Source organism: Mustela nivalis (assembly GCF_964662115.1).
Source record: "Mustela nivalis genome assembly, chromosome: 3".
Lineage (NCBI taxonomy): Eukaryota > Metazoa > Chordata > Mammalia > Carnivora > Mustelidae > Mustela > Mustela nivalis.
In genome coordinates this window covers 76,629,699-76,650,887 of record NC_139022.1, presented here as the reverse complement: position 1 = coordinate 76,650,887, position 21,189 = coordinate 76,629,699, and the positions used below count along the sequence as shown (strand labels likewise).

Genomic DNA, 21,189 nt, shown 5'->3' with positions numbered 1-21,189 from the left:
TATAAAGACTAAACTTTTAGATGCTCATCTACAGATGGCTAAAAGTCTGTAATTCGTATTTCCTGTTAAAAATCAGTTTCTTGAAGTTTTTAAATCATTAATTAGCTTTTCGGGAAAAAAATTTCTCAAAACTTCTTGAAATAAAAAGTGAATCTCCTGTTCTGCCTTGTACAGCTTGCTTTAAAACTCTTCTCAGTAGGGCACCCCGGTGGCTCAGTTAGTGAAGCCTCTGCCTTTGGCCCAGGTCATGATCTCAGGTTGGGGGTCTGTGGATTGAGCCCTGCGTCAGGCTCCCAGGGCTTGGTGGGAAGCCTGCTTCTCCCTTTCCCTCTGCTCCTTTACCCTGCTTGTGCATACTCTCCCTCTCTCAAATAAATAAAATCTTTCAAAAAAATAATAAAATTCATCTCAGCAATAGCTGTAGGTAATAGTGTCCTTGAAGGAAATTTCTATATAAGGAAATACAATTATATAGGCTTTATATTGAGTTTCTAATTAGTTTTCTGCAGGTTCTTCCTTTAAGAAGTAACTATAACACTGTCTGATAGGACTACAATACAATCCACAGATACAATGTAAATAGTTCTCATAGTCACATTGAAAAGGTAAAAGGAAACATGAAATTGACTTCAGTAATGCTTTATTTTATACAATGGATCCAAAAATAATATATTTCAACATGCTATCAATATAAAAAACTAATGCTGTAGTTTACTTTTTTTAACGAGTCTTCAAAATCCAGTTTGTATTTTACACTTTATACTAGTAGCACACCTCAATTTGGATGCTAAGTATTCAGTGGTTAAAGTTGAAATGTCCTACAGAACAGTAAAATGGTATTTAATGGAGACAATATTTTATACAGCTTCAGATTTTAATTTAAATCAAATTAAAAATTCATTTTCTCGTAGTACCACATTTCAAATGCTCCAAAGCCACATGTAGCTATAGTGTTAGATAATGCAGAACTCTAATAAAATAAGCTAGGACTTGATTTATGTGCGTGTTCCTTTTTATCTAACAAGGAACTTTTTCATGTAAGTGCTCCTGTGCTGTGTGTAAGCCATAGATCTCGAGCACAACTATGCTGAAACTTAGCTAAAACATCTCTTTGAAGATCGGTACTAAATCTGTCCTCCAAATACCATTATAACAAAAACTCACTTTCTAGTGAATTTTTGAAGTTTCATTTAATGCTTAATATACTGGCAGTTTATGAGGCTGATATTTTAGACTGTATTTGGTCCTTTTTATTGTATAGTTCTGACAAAGTGTTAGAGTAAAAGGAATAAAAGTGAATCTAACAACCTTTAAAGTGTTCAAAGTTGTATTCTAATTATTTTGTTTTTATTTTTATAGCTTTTACAAATGCATTTTTTTAAAAAACATGTTTCTTATATACTACCTTTACAAATGTAAGAAAAATCATGTCAGGTACGGCAAAAGTTGTGCAGGAACACATACGTGTTTACAACAACATGTTACATTTAACATGGCATATTTTTAAAAGACCACACTGGGGGCGCCTGGGTGGTTCAGTGGGTTAAAGCCTCTGCCTTCGGCTCAGGTCATGATCCCAGAGCTCTGGGATCGAGCCCCGCATTGGGCTCTCTGCTCAGCAGGGAACCTGCTTCCCTTCCTCTCTCTCTGTCTGCTTATGATCTCTTTCTGTCAAATAATAAATAAAATCTTTAAAAATAAAAAAAATAATAAAAGGCCACACTGTCTTTAATAAGTCAATATTTTTTAATACACTATTTTTTTTTATTTGTGAACAGGTGACTCAACAGAAAGAAAAAAACACCTACAGTTAAAGATCAAAGATTTGTTTTTGGAAAACAAAAGTTTAATGTGTGATTTCCCCAACTGGATTCCACAAGATGCAAAGTGTGTTGGCTCAGTGGTATGAAAAAAATGGAAGCACAATTGGCAAGTTACCACTTTTGCAGTCAGTCCAGTATTTGGTGGGTAACATGAGTTTTAGATGTGCAGTGCTCCCGATGCAATGAAGAAAAGGCCTTCCAGAGATGCCTGGTTTTTTAAGCACCTTCCCCTCCTGTCCACCCATGTTCATCTTTGTAGTGGCCAGTCAAGCTAGGGGTCGCTCCGAGTTGGAAAAACACTGGGTTGACAGAGATCTACTGTGAGCTGTGTCGGGACTGCTTTGAAATCCATCTTTAAGTGCACTGAATAGTCCTCTGCTTGAAAACACAGAGCTTCTTCTATATCAGCTTGTATAAATAGTGCGACACTCTGAAAAAGAAGTTTATCATGATAGCTATAGGACAGGAATTGGAAAGAATCAGATGGAAATGCACTGAAAATTTCCACATTACTCATCTCCAAAGGAGTTTTCATAAAGATGTTCAACATCTGAAAAGATACATAACCATGGAGATACACTTAATGTGTTTACCACAACATGATACATTAAACATGCATATTTTTAAAAGACCACATACTCACTTTGTAAGGTTTTGAAGTAAAAATTTCCATGCTTTTAAATAGCTCTTCATAATTGTGAATTTATAATAGTTTGAATTTCATGTGCAGCTTTGTTTATGAAAAGCAATACTTTGTAACTTGATAATTCAGATTATTTTTAGTCCTTTTGTTTGAACGATTGCTTGATTAGTGTAATTCAACGTGACTTTCCTATTGAGAATCAGAAATGAGGATTCAGTAATAGGGAGGCAGATCTCGTCTGTTTAACATGCACCATTTAAGTTTTTCTTTTTATGCTCCACAGTGAAGTGCACTCTACAGATATGCAGAAAGTAGACAGGCAGAAAAGCCTCCTTGGCTGGCATTTCACTATCTTCACATGTTTTGAGTGGAACTTGGGGAGAGGACCTTTGTTATTGTCAGTAGACCTTTTAAAACCTATGTATGTAGTTCTAGGTGCTGATTTTGCTATAAGGAGTCCTGAAGGACGCATTTATATGAATGGAGCCATTATGAATTCTCAGCAGGAGTGTTGTGGGCTTGAATGAAGGTAGATATGTTGGACCCAGTCTACAGTATTCTGTAAAGTGTAATTCTGCATCAGACAGATTTTGGCCTTTATATGAAGGGAGTTAAGTAAGGACTGATGTACCAAAAAGAACTTTTATTTCTTCTGAGTCATTTCTCTGTCCTAGACCCAGAAAGCAGTCCCGGAGTAAAAGCCCTCCAATGTATATGAATTGGTTTTTCAGAAGAGAGAAAAAAATGCTTACACCTTTGTCACTTTAAGATGTATTTCCTTTAAAATAATTATGGAGAAAAATTTCTGTTTATTGACGAGAGTAGGAACTTTTGCACAGTTTTTTTTCACAATACATTAGTTTTATTCTTATGTTATTCCTATATCTTGGAAGATTAAAATATATATCTAATGTAGAGACTCAATCTTTATCCCACAGTGAGAGAGGTGGATGAGGAATTTTCCTCATTTCCTTCAGTAAAACATTGAAGAGTGCTTTTCAACCAAAAGAATGATTGGTTTGATTAATATGATTTGGTGAAAAAAAAAATGTTTAAGCAAATTTACAAACCTTAAAAAAATCATGTATCAATTTTAAGCCTTTGGATGCATATGAATAAGTTTTTTCATTCACTGATATTTAGAAAAATACAGAACTTAACATTTTAAATTAACAGCAAAAGCACTAGAACTTTTATCTGTTAGGAATTTGCTCCCCAGTTACAGCTGGGATTCCATCAGAAGACAGGCTCGCTTACAAATGGATACTGTAATTTGTCTTCCAGAACCATGTTCTGCTAAGTCTCCAGTACTCTGGAGTGGGTACAGACCCTTGTGAATCCTTTAGGGGTGCATCTGAAACTCTGTGTACATCCCACTGTGGCACTTCATGAAGATTATCTCTCTTGAAAATGATGAGTAGGTTAAAGCAAAGCCTCGTTAACAACCAGCTCTGCTTATTCTCTGCTAAATAAACTTTCTCTACTACACCTATATTCCATCCTTAAGATTCAAATTCCTGCCTCCACAGAATTACAAGCTACTGCAGATCATCCACCTTGGGAGTTCTCACAATGTTTAAATTTCAGATATCTACAGTCCATTTGTCCAAGATGAGATTACCAGTTGAATCCTCAAGTTAATTTTTTTTTCCTCATGTTAATTTTAAAGCAGTTTTGGAACCCAGCGGTTTTGTAAGCATAATTCCCACCACCACCACCACCACCCCACCCTTAAAAAAAGCAGTGTCTTTGCCCTTAATATTAAATTTTAATATATTTAATTAGGATAGTATTTATAGATGACCACATGTTTTAAGTTCCAAACTTGCCCACATACTATTTCTATGGTTTAAAATATTTGAGAGTTTTATCTCAATGTATCCTTTCTGTCAAAAGAATCCACAAACAGCTGCTTGCTTGTGCTGAATCCCTTTAGAAGTCCGTTTACCAATCTAGTCCTCGACAGTAATATATTTTAAATAGGAAAACAGATAACTTGAGGATATTTTAAGGTTAAGGTTACTGCTCACTTGAATGCCATTTTTAAATTGTTCTCCCACTTAGTCACAGTGCTGTGTCTATAACCAGTGTGGTACTTTGAGGGAAGTTATTCCTAATCTCAGACTTGGGTGGTACTGTGATGTAGCTTTGTGACGAAACACCTGGCTAAAGAAGATTTTTTAAAGATGAGCAGTTACCTTCCTTACCTGATGTATGTCTATAGATTTTGAGTTTATGAGCGGCCTAAGAACAATCATTCACTAGTTGTCCTAGTTGTTCATTTTAACAAATTTAGATGCAATTGTAAATGATGTTGATCAGGTGTAGTAGTTAACACAGTGGGAATATGGGATTTTCCTCATTGTGTGAAACCACAGGGAATTTTCAGCACTTTGATTTACTCTGTAAAAATGGGGCAAAAATCCTTGTTTCTACAAAGCTGAACTGTACAGCAGTTTTTGGTAACATATGGCATGACCACTTTGCCATAAAATGTGTTAAATTCTGAGGCATACTTCGGCCATAGAAGGCACTAAGAATTAAAACTCCTATCAGTGGAACAAAAATGAACGGGCAGCATCCTCTGTTTGGAATGGGACCAGTGTACAGTTAACAAAAGTTAATTTTATACATTCCTTAAGATTCCATTTTTTAATTGCATTCATTGAATTTGTGTATAAATTTAAGAAAATGCCTAAGTCAGTTTAGTCTTAGCCTAAGGAAAGTTTTTTCTTCCACTAAATATAAGGTCTTGGGGTGGTCGGTGTTTTTGTTTTCTGTTGGTTTTTTTTAATAACCTTTATAATTTAATTATTATGCACATAATAATACCAGATACCAATCTGTCAAGTTCTATAGTAAGAGGTTCCTTAAAGGCCTTATCAGGGAGCTCAGATTGCATAACATTATTTCCAGGCTATTTGTAAGAAAGCATTTTGAACAGCTGTAAAAACATTTAAAAACTGTGGCAGATGCATTGTTAACTTGCAGCCGTTTGATAATAAGAGCAGAAACCTTAACAAGTTTTACCTAATTCTTGCACTGAATTTAAATGATAATATAAAGTTAAATGTGCATTTTAAGCAGATTTTATTTCACATTTCTAGCTTAGCATATGAGAAAAGCTATGCTTAGTGTTAGAGGACTGACAGGCAAGATATATTCCAGATGGAAGAGGTAAGAGAATGGAAGCACCTTACTGTTGAAGCATGTTGCGTTTAGTTAGTGCTGCTGAACAATTCAGTAGTTACTTCTGAACTTTGCTGCAACGTGCTCTTTAGTTAAAGCACATAGAGAGGGATCTCTGCCTAATTGCTTTGTAAATTGAAGCAATGGTGTTTTTTATTCTATAAATAGTCTAATTTAAAAGTTTTTCCTACAAAATGAGTTTATATTGCTGCCTAAGCTATCATGTATGTAAACAGAGGTTTTTTTTTTTTTTTAAGGGTGAGAAGAAATCGGGGTCCTGTGTGTGCGTGTGCACGCGCACATGTGGTGTGTTTGCCCATTGGGTTATTTGGAAGATATGTTCATTCTAAAATGTTCTGTTTTGCCCACAAGCATAAATGTACAGCTTAGTATTTGAGGGGTTTAATTGATTGAATTCAAATTTATAAGTGTTTCTCCCCTTCCCCACTTTTATTATGCCACTGTAAGGTGCATGTACAGAAAATACCTCGGAGGTTGACATATAATAAATACTTCATCAAGGCTATTTCACATTGAAACTCAAAGCAGTCATTTGTTTTGAGAGTTAAGGAAAAGTTTTTTGTTAGTTTTTTTAAAAATCATTTATAACTAAGGGTGGCTCAATTTGGGGGAATTAAGGGTGGAGAAGAAAGAAAGACAGTGGGAAGTGATTTGTAGATGTATACACAAAGATATGGGTGTTGGTTATAGAGGTGAATTTTAACAAGGGAAGTTTTGGGTTTTTTGGTTTTTTTTTAAAACTTGCATGTTCTATGGTTAACTATCCAAGAGTGTAACAAGTTATTCTAGCTTTTCCCAGTACTAATTATATTGGTTTTAAGAAGTCTTCATGATCACAAGATGGCATTTTCTCTTCAATTATGAACCCAGAGGGATAGACAATACCACCCAGACAGTGACTTCAACTTCTTTGACTTGGACAGAATCCCCACTGTCTCATTGAGTTTCTCGTACTGTATGTCTTGCCAAGTGTGAAACCACAATATATAGTTTGTGAAAAATTGAAGGCTACAGATAATTTTGCATGATTAAAGCCCATTAGGGCTACTGAAACTGACATGTTTTTTAGCCTTTCTGGTTAAATGAAAACTACAATGGCAAACCAATTCACCATTTACTAGCTTTGTGCAATATTATAATGGTAGAAGCAAAACACTAGCACATTGTGCTTGGCTTTTAAAGATGGCTTTACCACTGTACATTCAACGGAAGTGTGCACAGTGTATTGTAAATGCCAACTCTTGCAAATTTACAATACTTAAATATGCTCCATTAATATTCTAAAGTATTAAAAGTACAAAGAAAAAACTAAGCAGGCATTTATAGCAATACTCTGAAATCTCCAATAATTGTTTTGACTGTTGCCTTTTGCTCTTTAGTGCAACTTTTCTGCATTGTAATTATTGTATTGCTTTGTATTTTCATGTTTTTTACACTCATGACTTCAGAAGTAAGTACTTGTACAGCAAGTACTGCAATCACCTTCTCTTCTTGTACATGCAATGTAACAACATGCAGTTTTGGTGCTTAACAATATTCCTTTTTTTCTTTAATAAAAAGATATTTATTGAGTTAAACTTCATTTTGTTTGTTTAAAATAGCACTCGTGGTAGATATTGTCACTTCATTTCAAAGAGAAGGAGCACAGCAAGTTGTGAATTTGCTCTAACATGATGAACAGGCTTCAGAGACTCTTCTACCCCTGTACTTCGGCCTCTTCCTGACTGCTATTTATAATGAAGTAGTTTAACGGTTGCCGAATTTATGCTAATAAAAGCCTTATACATGTTGTCTGTGTAGCTATCCACATAGTTTGGCAGTGTTGACTTTCAAAATTTGGAAGGTCTTTAAATGCCTTTCATTTTAGCAAGCCATCTGTGACTATTTAAATTTGAGATTATTGGCTCTACACTTAAGCATAGGACTAGCTTAACCGGAACGCAGCGATACCCTTATCCAGTGCTGACTTGATACAGCTCCCAACATGCAAGAGGCATACATTTAAGGGCAGATCCCAGGTGCTGCTCAGTCCCCAAGTAAGAGCACCACCAGTTCCATCTCTCCTTGTGCAGTTCAAGTCACTTTTGCTCCCTGAGAGAACAGAATTTTTGTTTCTGATTTTTTATTACTGGGGCTATCTAGTTCTTACGTAAGAATGTTCACAGCCTGGTATTAAATGATTTCTTCCTTCCTTCCTTCCCTTCCTCCTTCCTTCCCCAAGCCATAATATATAAAATGATGGGCTGAACACAGTGGGATTTGATTCTTTGCCAGTTCCAGGATTCTGTATTAAGAAGTGAGACAGTTCTACCAAGGGAGAAGTTAATTCCATGTATTCCTTCTGCAAATAAATCTGAAACTAGCCAGAGGCTTTGATTACTGAATAGTTTTTCTACGAGAATATAGAGAATGGATTTAATAAGAGGAGATCTAGCCAAACTGGCACAGTATCTTCTCTGAATTAAACTTATGTCCATTAATACATCTCTCAACACAGTACTTGAGAAGAATCCTAGTACCTGGTGCATCCCTTATGAAGTCGGGTGTGGTTGGCTTAGGATAGCCTCCCTGGATAATCTCTCTGTTGGATTAGCCATCTTTACTAAGTCAGGTAAAAAACAAAAACATCTTCTGGATATCTAGGCCTGATAGAATTCCTCAGTCCTTCCATTTGTCATTCATGCTGGCCTTGCTAAATTCCATAAACTGGGTCAAAACCTCATCCAGGATGGATTCAACCTGAATTCTTTGCTACAGGGAGCTGTTTGGGAGACGTTTAGAATTCTTTGATGCAGAAATACAAACATTCCGGGGCACCTGAGTGGCCCAGTGGGTTAAAGCCTCTGCCTTTGGCTCAGGTCATGATCCCGGGGTCCTGGGATCGAGCCCCGCATCGGGCTCTCTGCTCGGCGGGGAGCCTGTTTCCTCCTCTCTCTCTGCTTGCCTCTCTGACTACTTGTGATCTCTGTCAAATAAATAAATAATTTAAAAAAATTTTTTTAAAATACCAACATTCCAGCACATTCTGACAGCTATTGATAGTGAAGTTTGATCTTTCCGAAACACACTGTCCCTCTGCCAAGTTACTACATTTGTACCCTTTCTCTAGAGACCCTACAACTTAGTTGCTCAACAGAAACTTTGTTCCTTACTGTTAGCATTTTCTCCAGATCTCTCTCCACTAATAATCATACCCATTCACAAGATCCTCTTGCTAACCAGTTGTGTGCTCTCTTATTTCTCTGAAGGTGGCAGTCTGTCAACTTCTTAACGTCTAACAGGGTGATGACCCATTCGTTCTCCCTGAGTTCTGTCCTCTAATCACAGCTCCCTCCTACTTCTTTCCCTCCTTGCCTCCCTCCATCCACTGTTGGCTGTTGCTGAGAATGGCTCCATAAAGCCAGGCCATTAAGCATCTTTCTGATCTCATGTTCATCCCTCTCACTAATTCCAGTGGCCAGGCTTCCAATACAGTCAATATGCTGCTAGACTTCCTGCCTCCACACTGGCTTAGGGACACCATGCACCAATATACAAGGCTTTCTTTGAGCAGGCTTTGGTCTCCATTCTAAGCCGTTAGCTCTGGTATCTCCATTTTACATGCTCATCTCATGCCTTTCCACCTGCACAGGTATCTGCCTAAAATGCTTCTCTTCTGTCAACACCATCTAAATTCCATCCACTGAGTGTTAATTTGGAAAGCATATGGGCAAACACGACCCTCCCTGTGTGTCAACATCCTTAGAACACTGCAAATAGGGGAATAAGAAAGTTACGATATAAGAGGATTTCTAGAATCTGATGGAACCTTCACGATTCTACAAATGTTACTAATCATTTGAGGCACAGAAAAAAATAAAGGGTTTGGGTATTAAATTGTCCACGGCATCTACTATGTTTGCAGCTTTGGCTTAACCCCTCCATCATTCCCCACAGCAATTTCAACTTCACTCTTAACCCTGTAAGGTCCAAGTGCTCAGCTTTAATATTAGACTGTCTTGAAAAGAGCTAGTTCTAGGCTATAACTAGACCCGAGTCTCCTGTGTTGAGATGTGGTAGAGAAACTCAGTAAAAAATTTCAAGAAGTTTAAAAACAAAGTATCCAAGACAACAAGATGTAAATTCAAATAAAGTCAGTTACAGACTGTAGTTATGGTTAGTCACAGGGCTCACAGGCAGTGTCGATGGAGGAAATTTGTTCCCTACTACACAGTTTTTGCAAGAGGAGTCATAGGAACATCTATACCCACACAATATGCCTACAGTTACCTGTTTCACTTCCAGTGATGTCTCCAAGCTGCACAAGTTGGGGGAGAAGCAGAGGGAGAAAGAATCCTCAAGCCGACTTCCCACTGAGCACAGCGCTCAACGCAGGGCTTGATCCCAGGACCCCGAGATCATGACCTGAGCTGAAATCAAGAGACAGACATTCAACTGAGTGAGCCATCCAGGCACCCCATCAACAATTTATTTCTTTTTAGATGCTTCTAGAGCAACAACATTCCCAGTAACGGGCCAACTCCCCCTGATCTGGAGGCCCTTTATGTAAGAGTAATACTAAATAATGCTTTAACAAAAAATAAGTAAATATATAAATAAATGCTTTAATCAAGTCATTGCAAGTCTATGAATATGGATTTTGAAGAAAAGCCTTAGCAGCAGTTAAGTCCACTGGCCAATTTCTGTTGGAACAGTTTACTACCAGAAACAGTTATCCCCAAGGGCGCTTGAATACCTTCCATCAATAGACATTTTGTGTATGTAATCAACGATGAAAGACTAGCAAACTAAAAAACCTTATGTTTTTGTAACCCTTTTTTAATGGAAAGGATGGAGTCTGGCAGGAATCAATCATATAGTTACTCCTAAAACTTCTTAGGAAAGACTCAGAATAATAAAACTTATCTCTAAATTTTTTTTTAATTTTGTGTATGTGGTACACTTAAGCCAGAAGAATAAATAAGCACCATTATGTGACTTAGGAGAAGAGTAAGATGACAAGAAGAAACTTACTGTAGCGAACGTGGGCATATTGTTAAATAATCTTATACAAAATTACATTTTAAAAAAGCCATACTATGTTTCCATGGTGGAAGTAGTCCAGTTGGCGACATCTAAACATGTTGTAGGCCAGAACCATGTTTTTCATGCTTAAAGACCAAAACCTGTGGGATTTTGGAGTAAAATTGCAAGTGTCTAGTAGTTCAGATCTGCTTAAAATTATTAGGTCTTCCATGTAGGCTAATTTGTGACCTACCTCTTTTCAGAAATAGGGTGGCCTACCTGGCAAGTATACAGGTCAATTGCACAGTTTTTGAAACTGTTAACTCTATTGCCTCTTCTGTTAGAACTTCCAAGGCTCATCATAAAGTACAACCAGAAGTTTACTGGGTCCCAGCACTTGCTGAAAAGTTTTCTAACGTCAACTATAAGTTTTTGTGATGTTCTCTAAGCTCTGGTAGGACATTATGTTGAATCATCAGAAGGCAACACCTAGACACAGTACCTTACCAACTCCAGCAATGCCTTCGCTACATTAGCTACAAGCTATGATGACTTCATACTTAGGCTTTCATGGATGTAGAAATAAATACCTATTTCTAAAAATTTCTGGACTTTCTCCATAACTCTCTTCCTGGTTAGTCTCACTCTTCCATGGATTCTAAATGATGTGTTACGATGATTCCCAGATGGGTTTTTTTTTGTTTTTTTTTTTTTGTTTTTTTTCTGGCCTGTTCCTCTTTTCAGAACTCTAGATCTGTATGTATTCAACTGCCTGATGGTCTCTTCATTTGGATGCCCCATGCATATCTCAAACATAACATGTCCAAAATGGTGCCCTGGACCCAGCCCATCAAAACCCAGATTTGTTCATCTTCCACAATCATCCTGTTCTGCAATTAGGAACCTCCAGATTCTCCTTGCTGCCTTTCTCCCCCCTCACCATCCACATCAAGTTCGTCGACAAGTCCTATGAAGCCTAGCTCCACTTTGTATCTGGATCCTTCCTTTGCTTTCTCTGTCCCTTACTACCCTTATCTCTTTAGTAGACAATCTTCAGCTCTCACCTAGATTACTGCACTGGCCTCCTAACTGATCCTTCCATGACATACTTGTCTCTTTTCAACTTACTCCCCACCCACAAAGTGATGAGATCACATCTCTCTCCTGTACAGAACCTTCCAGTTGCTTTCCATTGCACTTAGAATGAAATCTCAAGTCCTCTTACAGTCTGCCTACAAAGTTGGATGTGGTTTGACCCTTCCTACCAGCCCATGGCTTACTGAGCTCTAGCCACATGTATAATCTTTTAGGACCTATGTGAACTGTCCTCTTCCTGGAATTGTTCTCCCTCTCTTTTTTAGTATGACCAACTTATCTGTGTCCTCAAAGTTCTTAATGTTGAAGTCCTAACCCTCAGAATGTGGAGATAGGGTCTTTACAGCAATAGTCAAGTTAAAGTAAGGTCATTAGAGTGGGCCCTAATCCACTATGACTAGTATCTTTATAAGTGGGATAATTTAGACACAAATGTGCATAGAGGGAAGATAATGTGGAGAGACATACAGTAAAGATGGTCATCGGCAAGGTGATAAGAGAGGCTTGGACAGATGCTTCAATGTCCTCAGAAGGAACCAATCCCGCTGATGCCTTGATTTTGGACTTCTAGCATCCAGAGACTATGAGACAATAAATTTCTTTTGGTGAAGCCCCCTTGTCAGTAGTACTTTGTTACAGCAGTTCTAGGAAACGAATACATCGTCCTTCAGGTTTGCACTGGGGTGTTATCTCCTCATGAGGACTTCTCCCCCTTTCTTGAGTAGCTCCCACCTTATCCTCTATCAGAGTCGTGCTGATCAGATAATTCAGCACTCCCCCCTGTATCCGCAAGCACTCTTGCGGTTAGAAGAGCTCCGTAACCAGTTCTGACCAATGAAATGGAAGAAGCAGTAACAAGCATCACTTTCAGACTGACGCAGTGAAAAGTTCATAAAAATTCCTCCAATAGTTCTCTCTCCTAGTGGCAAACGAAGAAGTCTCATACACTACAAGGCAATGGAGCCGCCTCTTGAGACTGTGAAGACAAGGATTCCCTCTGTCACCACTTCCTTTCACCACTGTATCAGAGGTACTAACACTGCAGTTAGGCAGGAGAAAGAAAAGGTGAAGGATGGAAAGAAAGATAAAATGACATTGTTTGGCAGGTATGATGGTTATGTATGTAGAAAATCCAAAAATACCTATTGAACGAAGAGAGCTTTAGTAAGAATTGCTTGATAATATCCAGTATTTTAGTATCAACAGAATTTCTCTATACTAGTATCAAACAGGTAAAAATTAAATTTATAAAAGCTATCATTGTTTAAGAACGGAGAAGTCAAGGAAAAGCATGCAGTAGAAAACTGGGCGTGAGCCTTGAGTAGGCGATTAGTTCATAGAAGAGATTCAAATGGCTGATCCTGCACACAAAAGATGGTCTACCTCAATAGCAATAAGGAGAACACGACACCAAAGTAAGATACCAATGCATGCTCAAGAATGGTTAGCCATTTGAAAACTGACCATTTCCCATGTTCTCAAGAATTTAGAAAAGAACTTCCAGACAGTACTAGGGGTAGTATACCAGTTGTACAACTCTCTTGGAAGCTTGCCAGGCATCATTTACAAAAGTTGGATCTGTGCTCACCCTGTGACACGTGGCTAGAATATGCACTGTTCAGTCAGGAGACCTACACACGGATACTTAGAGCAACATTCTCTGTCATAGCCAACAACCAGAATAACCCAAATGTCCCTCTACAGATGAATGGACAGACTGTGGTATATTCCTCAAATGTGGTACTGGCACACAGGAAAGTGCTGGAGAACAGAAAAACTAATACAGCTATGCAAATCAGTTTGCATGAATCTCACGGACAAAGTTGAGCCACAAAAGACAAAAAGAATAATACATGATTCCAGTCATATTAAGTTTAAAAATGGGCAAAACTAAACTATAGTGTTCAGGGTATTTAGGTAATAAAACTAAAAAAAAAAACAAAAAAACAAAAAAAACAAACCCAAGTGATGATTGCCATAAAAATGATGTTCATGGTCATGTTTGTGTTCTCTGAGGCTCTGAAGCTTCTATTTCCTGACAAGGGTGTGGTTAGGTGGGGCTTATATTTATGTATTTTTCTGAGTTAAATTTCACAATAAAGTTTTTGTTGTTGTTTTTTTTTTTTAATGCTAAAATAGGGGATGCCTGGGTGGCTCAGTGGGTTAAGCCTCTGCCTTATGCTCAGGTCATGATCTCCGGGTCCTGGGATCAAGCCCAACGTGGGGCTCTCTGTTCAGCAGGGAGTCCGCTTGTCCCTCTCCAAGTCCCTTTGCCTCTGCCTCCCACTTGTACTTTCTCTCTCTCAAATAGATAAATAAAATCTTTAAAAAATAAAACCGCTAATGTAGAGTTCTTTTATTAGAATTCTAGAAATTGCTTTTAGAATTCAGTTGCCAAAAACTTTTCTCTGCAAAATAATTTGCATGCTTGCTCTACAAAACAATGAGAACCATATAATCTAACATTTCACTTTTTTTCATTAGTTGCCAGGAAATCAGAGCAAATTTAGTGCTCCAGTGGAAAAAACAACTCATCTCAAACTTCTGGTCTACACCATTCTCTGCTCCTTTTAATTTGCTTTGTGTGTCTGTATGTCTTTGTGTCTGTGTATGTGTGAAACTCTCCTTGGTGTTTTAATATTGTGAGTTTCCTTCTTGAGGAATTTGATGGGAAGAGTTTTAAAATGTTCATTAAATAAAAAGATGTTGCAGCATAGCATGGCATAGTGTTTAACAGCAAGGACTTGAGACATCTGATAGAGCTGTGTGGATTTGGGCAAATTACTTCTCTGTGCTTCAATTTGTTCATCTGTAAAATGGAGACAATGTCTACTTCTACGGTTGTTACATGGATGAAATAGAAGAGTGCCTGGCACATATGTAAATGTGAGCTATTATTATTCTCCCGAAAGATGATGCCAAAATTTCTCAGAAAGAACCACAAAGATTAGAGTAATTTAGAAGCAAGAACATCAGAGATTATAATAGATTGCTCCTGGACAACCTGAAAGGCAGTGATGATCATATGTATTTCCTTCATTAATAATTAGAACATAATTTCATTCACACATCAAAATGAAGATGCAATAGGCAACATTTATATTAACAATGAAAAAATACCTTACCTTCATGTTTACTTTTTTGTAGAAAGAATTGGGCACAAGTGAAAAACAGGATTTCTGTTTTCTGACATTCTGCAGAAATGCAATCCTAAAGAGTCAAAATATCCAAAAATATGAAGAATCCAACAAAGAACTTTCAGTTAAATATGATGGATTGAAACGTGCTTTTATTGCTACTCCCTCCTAAATCCCCAGCATGGAGGTAAAGGAATAAAGAGCAAAAGAGGAGAAAGTTATGGACAAGAAATGTCAGTGTCTGCAAGATGCACAGGAAGTAATGATTTAACAGTGGAGGGAGCTGACCTGCGAGTCTGCGGCGAGTACTGACAAGTGTGCCAAGTGCTGAGGGGCCTGGCTTCTGGAGGCGCTGTGTTCCCTGCGAGGAGGGGATGAGGTATAAGGGTGCAAAGGAGAGTGGTGAGAAGTCTCCCAACAGAAACAACAGATTCCCCAACTCCCTGGCCCACCCTTTCCCACTCCAAGACACAAGACATTCATTCTCTGGAATATACAAGCCAGAGAAGATACGGACTCTAAGAGCAGGTACAGGAGGAGGCCAAGGGGAATGGTGAACACTGTAGGGTTAAGTTACAATCTGTCTTCACAGCCCCAAGACCCCGGGCTGTTTTTTCCTGCCTGATTCAGAGATGGGCCTGGGCTGGCATCTACACCTCTCAGAGGACTCTGAAAGATCCCTCTCTGGAGAAACTAAATGGCTGTAGAGAAAAGACCATGCCATGCTGGTACCACATGTGGGGAAGAGTGGAGAGTTACCAAATGACAAAGCTGGCCTCCCAACCCAATCAATGCATCCCAAAGCGACCAGCCAGCCAGCCTCTTTCCATTCATCGTCCTCAGAGCCCCCAGGGTTTCACTATAAGATGTGAACAGGCAAGGGGCGCCTGGGTGGCTCAGTGGTTTGGGCTGCTGCCTTTGTCTCGGGTCAAGATCTCAGGGTCCTGGGATCGAGCCCCGCATCAGGCTCCCTGCTCCGCAGGAAGCCTGCTTCCCTCTCTCTCTCTCTCTGCCTGCCTCTCTGCCTACTTGTGATCTCCGTCTTTCAAATAAATAAATAAAATCTTTAAAAAAAAAAAATGTGAACAGGCTGCTTAGAATCACAATGAAGTCTCTACACAATGAAGACCAAAAAACAAAAAAAAACTAAAGAAGATAATTCTTGGAAAACAGACAAGAGATTAGGAGGAAATTTTACTTCTAATGGGAAAAAAGAAAGTGAAGTACTGCATCTATAAAACAAGAATGTATCACAATAAAAATATTGAGAGCAGCAAATGACACTTAAAAACAAAAAGCATGACAGCTGACATTACAAATCCAATACAAGGTTTACAGGGTAGAGGCTAGGAACACTTTGAGTCAACGAAAAGGCTAAGGAGACGAGCAATAGAAAATATAATTAGAGGATTAATTCGGCTAATCTAATATCTGATTGATGCTGGGAGAAGAAAAGTAGAGAGGAGCAAATTATTTAAAAAACAATTCAAGAAACTTACTCCTTCGTTTACTACAATTTGAGCTGGGTTTTCTTTCATGTGCAAGAGAAGGATTCTCAGATGGTCCCCTGAGGAGTGTGTCAGCCCAGATGAGGACTCCGAAATACTCCTGGCATGGGTGACATGGAGGGTACTGGTGAGCGCAGAGAGAGCCATTCTGGTGAAGCCGGTGGGGCTGAAGCTGGCGTGGAGAAGTCTGAAGGGCAAACGGAAAGTTAGGAAGTGGAGCTAATTCGTGAGTACACAATTTTTTCAGTTTCTCAGTGGAAAAGAAGAAATCAATAGCTCTGAGGATTAAAGGTGAACATCTTTAAAGGTAAGAGACCCTGGGGGTGCCTGGGAGGCTCAGTCAGTTGGGCCTCTGACTCTTGGTTTTGATTCAGGTCATTTTCTCAGGGATGTGAGTTTGAGCCCCGGTGTGAAGCATGCTTGAGACTCATTCTCTCCCTCCCCCCTCCCCCTGTCGGAAAGAGAGAGTGAAAGAAAAAAAGAAAGGCGGGGCGTGCCTGCGTGGCTCAGTGGGTTAAAGCCTCTGCCTTCGGCTCAGGTCATGATCCCAAGGTCCTGGGATCGAGTTCCATGTCGGGCTCTCTGCTCAGCAGGGAGCCTGCCCCTTCCTCTCTCTCTGCCTGCTTCTCTGCCTACTTGTGATCTGTCTATGTTTATAAAAATCTATAAAAAAAAAAAAAAAGAAAAAGAGAAAGGTACAGATATACTGGAGCATGCTGGTACGCTAATTTTAAAAACAGTGAATAAATGGGGCTTCCCGGTGGCTCAGTTGGTTAAGTATCTCTCGATCACAGCTCAAGTTGTGATCTCAGGGTCCTGAGTTAAAGCGCTGTGTTGGGCCTTATGCTGGGTGTGGAGACGACTTTAGAAAAAAAAAAAGAGGTTAAAAACTAGTAAATAAAAAATAAAAGTGACTTGAACAAGCAGCCTACCCCTGTCCTTATGTAAGCAAAAGACTACCTTTCTAACAAGTAAAGAGAAAATGGAGGAGAAAGTAAATTATCCAGTTCAGGTGCCCCAAATACCTTTGACCTCAATGATGGGAATGATTTCAAATCAAAGGATTAGAGGAAGTGAGGCAGAGAATATTCTTTCAAGGACTCACCTCAATTCTGCATAGTTACTTAATGCATGCAAAAAACGCAATAGATCTATTCTGGTCATTACTGAGTTTTCTAGAAAATGCTTCCATTCTCCCACAGTGTTTTCAGTGATTTCTTGCATCACTCTTACAGTGATGTGCATAGGACACATTTAAGGTAAGGTCAGTTACTTTCATTATCCACCTGCTCAACAAGTCATTTTGTCATCTAGCAGGATTTACTCGTGCTGATGATAGGCCCGTGTGGACGTGCAGGTGTCTGCAACGTGAGTTTGCGAAGATCAAGTCTCTGCCGGGGCAGTGCTCAGGGGTGGGAGGTGTTGGACCCTGGCGTGGCTCATCCACGCTGCCCACCACATCTGAGACACACCAGGTTTTTGCTGCAGTCACAACACAGCACGACTACCCAGCAAGACAGGGTGGCCCGGCAAATAATACCGTTGGGCAGGGCAGGCCTCACGGCCATCGACAACCCTGGGAAGTGTACAGTGTGGTCATCTGGAGGCCCCTCAGGGAGGCCGGGAATGCCGATGCAGCAGCTCCCACTTAAGGGCATTCTCTCTAGCGACCTGAAGTCTTCTTCCTGCAGTTTCTATCCCAGCCATTCTGCCACTTCTATTCTGGGGAATCTGTGTGAAGAACAAAACATGTCACCAGCACAGCAAGCGACCCAAAGGGCAAGGGCACTGCCAGGATCGCACCGGGACTCTCAGCCACCCATTCCCCACTGCTGTCCAGGCACTGGCGCGTAGGATGCAAGAGGAGAAGGCTGGGGATGCTCAGGCCTGGGCCTGCCAAACTGGAGTATCCAACTAGAGCCGTGCCAGACTGCTCGTGGAGCTTCCAGAAAGGTCTAATCGACTCCCTCCCACCCAGACTGCTTCAGTGAAGAATCTGATTCAACTTCAAGGATCTTTAGAGGAAAAAGTGAAACAAGATGAAACCAGAGAGGGACAAGCCTTAAAAGTCTCTTAATCTTAGGAAACAAACTGAGAGCTGCTGGAGGGGAGGGTGTGGGGGGATGGGGTGACTGGGCGAAGCACACTGGGGAGGGCATGTGTTGTAGTGAGCACTCGGTGTTATGTAAGGCTGACGAATCACAGACCTGTACCCCTGAAACAAATAATATTTTATATGTTAACTAAAAAGAATCTAAAAATTAATTAAAATCAATTTAATTACCTTCCAAAAAAATAATCTGCTGTTGTGATGAATGTTCTCTCTGTATAAAATATCGGCTATTTCAATAGCCATCAAGGGAAAATATATGAAGAATAAAAGGGCAATAATGACCAAGACTCATTTCCTAGTCACAGACAATGTTCCTACCCAAGTAACAATTTTATTTTACTTTTATAAATGCAAATAAGAATGGAAATTTAACACGGTCATTTCCACCATGGAACAGGCTTTTGTCATTGCTGCCAAGTTCTGCAATAATCATAAATGCCTCTCATTCATTCCCAAGCGGAGGTCTGAGCCTCACATTTCCTCACATTAGGTCAGAACCAACATTCTGCCGCCTTTCTTTCAGCCACAATCCAACCATTTTACAGCTTTCATTTTTTTAAACAGTGCAGCAAGCTACGTGCTTGGGTTTAGGACCTCGCTTTTGACTGCCAGAGATCTCGAGCTGCACTTTCTCAGCGAGTCATGAGCCGGCATAATACAAAGCCAAGAGAACTTGGAAGACAGTGACTGTTAGCCCTGCTCTAGCTGTGTTAGCTTGTAGCCGTCACTTACCTTCTCTGGACCAAATTTCCTCCTCCAGGAAGTCAGTCGGGACAATCTCTGAGGTTCTTCATGCATCTCACATCCTGTGATTCTATTAGTAGAGCAACTAAAATAGGTTGCTCCCAGTGGCCTATAAAGGAAGAATGTGGCCTAGAGCTTTCTAGTTTCAAAAAAAGTAGAATGGAATCTCCCCCACATGGACACACACCACTTTAGGCAGAGGGAGGGAAAGCTGGTCTTAAGATGCCTGGCATGCTAAAAAGTACTGCTTTTAGCAGTACAGGAGACTGCTGACCACCAGGCCCTTGCCTTTGTCTACTGAGCTAGCTTCTCTCAGGAATCCACAAAAAGCTGGAGAAACAGAGTTGAGCAAGTCTCAGCCAGCCTAGGACCCTGCTCAGTCCCCAAGGCAGTCCTTTTTATGAGGCTTACCTGAAACCAGAAGATAAAAATTTTCCCTACAAATTCATATCTGCTGCCCAGAAATTAAAGGGTTTTCCAGAATGCTTTAAGATTTGTTTTAGCCCTTTTTTTGTATCATAGCTGCACAAAACGTATCTGTTGCCCATTATGTATTTTCTTCAAGCCTCAAGAGCTTACAAAGGATTTTCCCTAGCACCTGTGAGAAGTGATTTACACAGAAGTTCCGTCCATTTAAAGTGTACAAGTGGATGAATGTTGGCATTTGCATGTACCCATGAAACTAATATCACAGTCAAAACATAACATATCCTTCACCACCAAAAGAGCCCCTGTACCCTTCCACAATCCTCCGACAACAACTGAAATGCTTTTTGTCACTGCAATAGTTTGCATTCTCTAGAATTTTACGTAAATGAAATCATACACCACTACCCTTATGTCTGGCTTCTTTCATTCAGCATAATGAGGTTCATTCATGTCGCACATATCAGTAGCTTGTTCCTCTTTATTGCTAAGTAGTCATTGACTGTATGGATATACTATATCTGGTTCATTTGTTCATCTGTTAATAGGCATTTAGGTTATTTCCAGTTTGGGGCTATTGTGAGTAAATATTCATGTGCAAGTTCAGCAAAGGAAGTTATCAACAACATGAAAAGGGAACCTACTGAATGAGAGAAGATATTTGCAAATTACATATCTGATGAAGGATTAATAACCCCCCAAATATTAAGAACTTATACAACTCAGCGCCAAAAAAACCCCCAAATAATTCAATTAAAAAAGGGCAAAGGACCCGAAAAGACATTTTTCTAGAGAAGATATATAGATGCCTAACAGGCACATGAAAAAAACACTCAACATCAGTGATTATCAGGGAGATCCAAATGAAAACCACAAGAAGGTACCACTTCACACTTGTCAGAATGGATATAATAAAAAACAAGAAACAGTAAGTGGTGGCAAGGACGAGGAGAAAAAGAACCCCTGTGCACTATTGGTGAGAATGTAAGTTGGTGTAGCCACGATGGAAAATAGTACAGAGGCTCCTCAAGAAATTAAAAATAGAAATACCATATGATCCAGCAAGTCCATTATGAAGTATTCATGCAAAGAACACAACACGAATTTGAAAAGCTATATAGACCCTATGATTATTTCAACATTATTTACAGACCAAGATATGGAAGGGACCCAAGTGTCCACTGATAGATGAACGGATAAAGAGGATATGGCATGTATGTACACACACACACACTAGAACATTATGCAACCATAACAAAAGATGAGCTCTTGCCATTTACAACAACGTGGATGGAACTAGAAGGTATTATGCTAAGTGAAATAAGTCAGAGAAAGACAAATACCCTATGATTTCACTTAAATGTGCATTCTAAAAAACAAATGAGGGGCACCTGCAATGAGCACTCAGTTAAGCCTCTGCCTTCAGCTCAGGTCATGATCTCAGGGTTTTTGGATCGAGCCCTGCATCGGGCTCTCTGCTCAGCGG

At 39.5% G+C, this 21,189-nt stretch overlaps 1 protein-coding gene and 1 long non-coding RNA gene across 2 annotated transcripts in view; one reads left to right on the top strand and one right to left on the bottom strand.

Annotated features, from left to right (window-relative positions):
• The window catches only part of JMY (junction mediating and regulatory protein, p53 cofactor), a 110,971-nt gene extending 103,718 nt beyond the window's left edge, over positions 1–7,253 (top strand). Inside the window, exon 11 of the mRNA XM_082724774.1 lies at positions 1,779–7,253. The gene's annotated coding sequence lies outside the window, so the exon portion shown is untranslated. The remainder of the gene's footprint in view (positions 1–1,778) is intronic.
• Positions 1,728–19,280, bottom strand: LOC309861701. The gene is made up of 5 exons (XR_014310139.1): positions 19,266–19,280; positions 16,412–16,607; positions 14,901–14,985; positions 9,946–10,085; positions 1,728–2,655 (listed from the first exon to the last, which is right to left on the bottom strand). It is a non-coding gene; the product is annotated as an uncharacterized lncRNA (long non-coding RNA).
• Between the last annotated feature and the right edge of the window lie 1,909 nt (positions 19,281–21,189).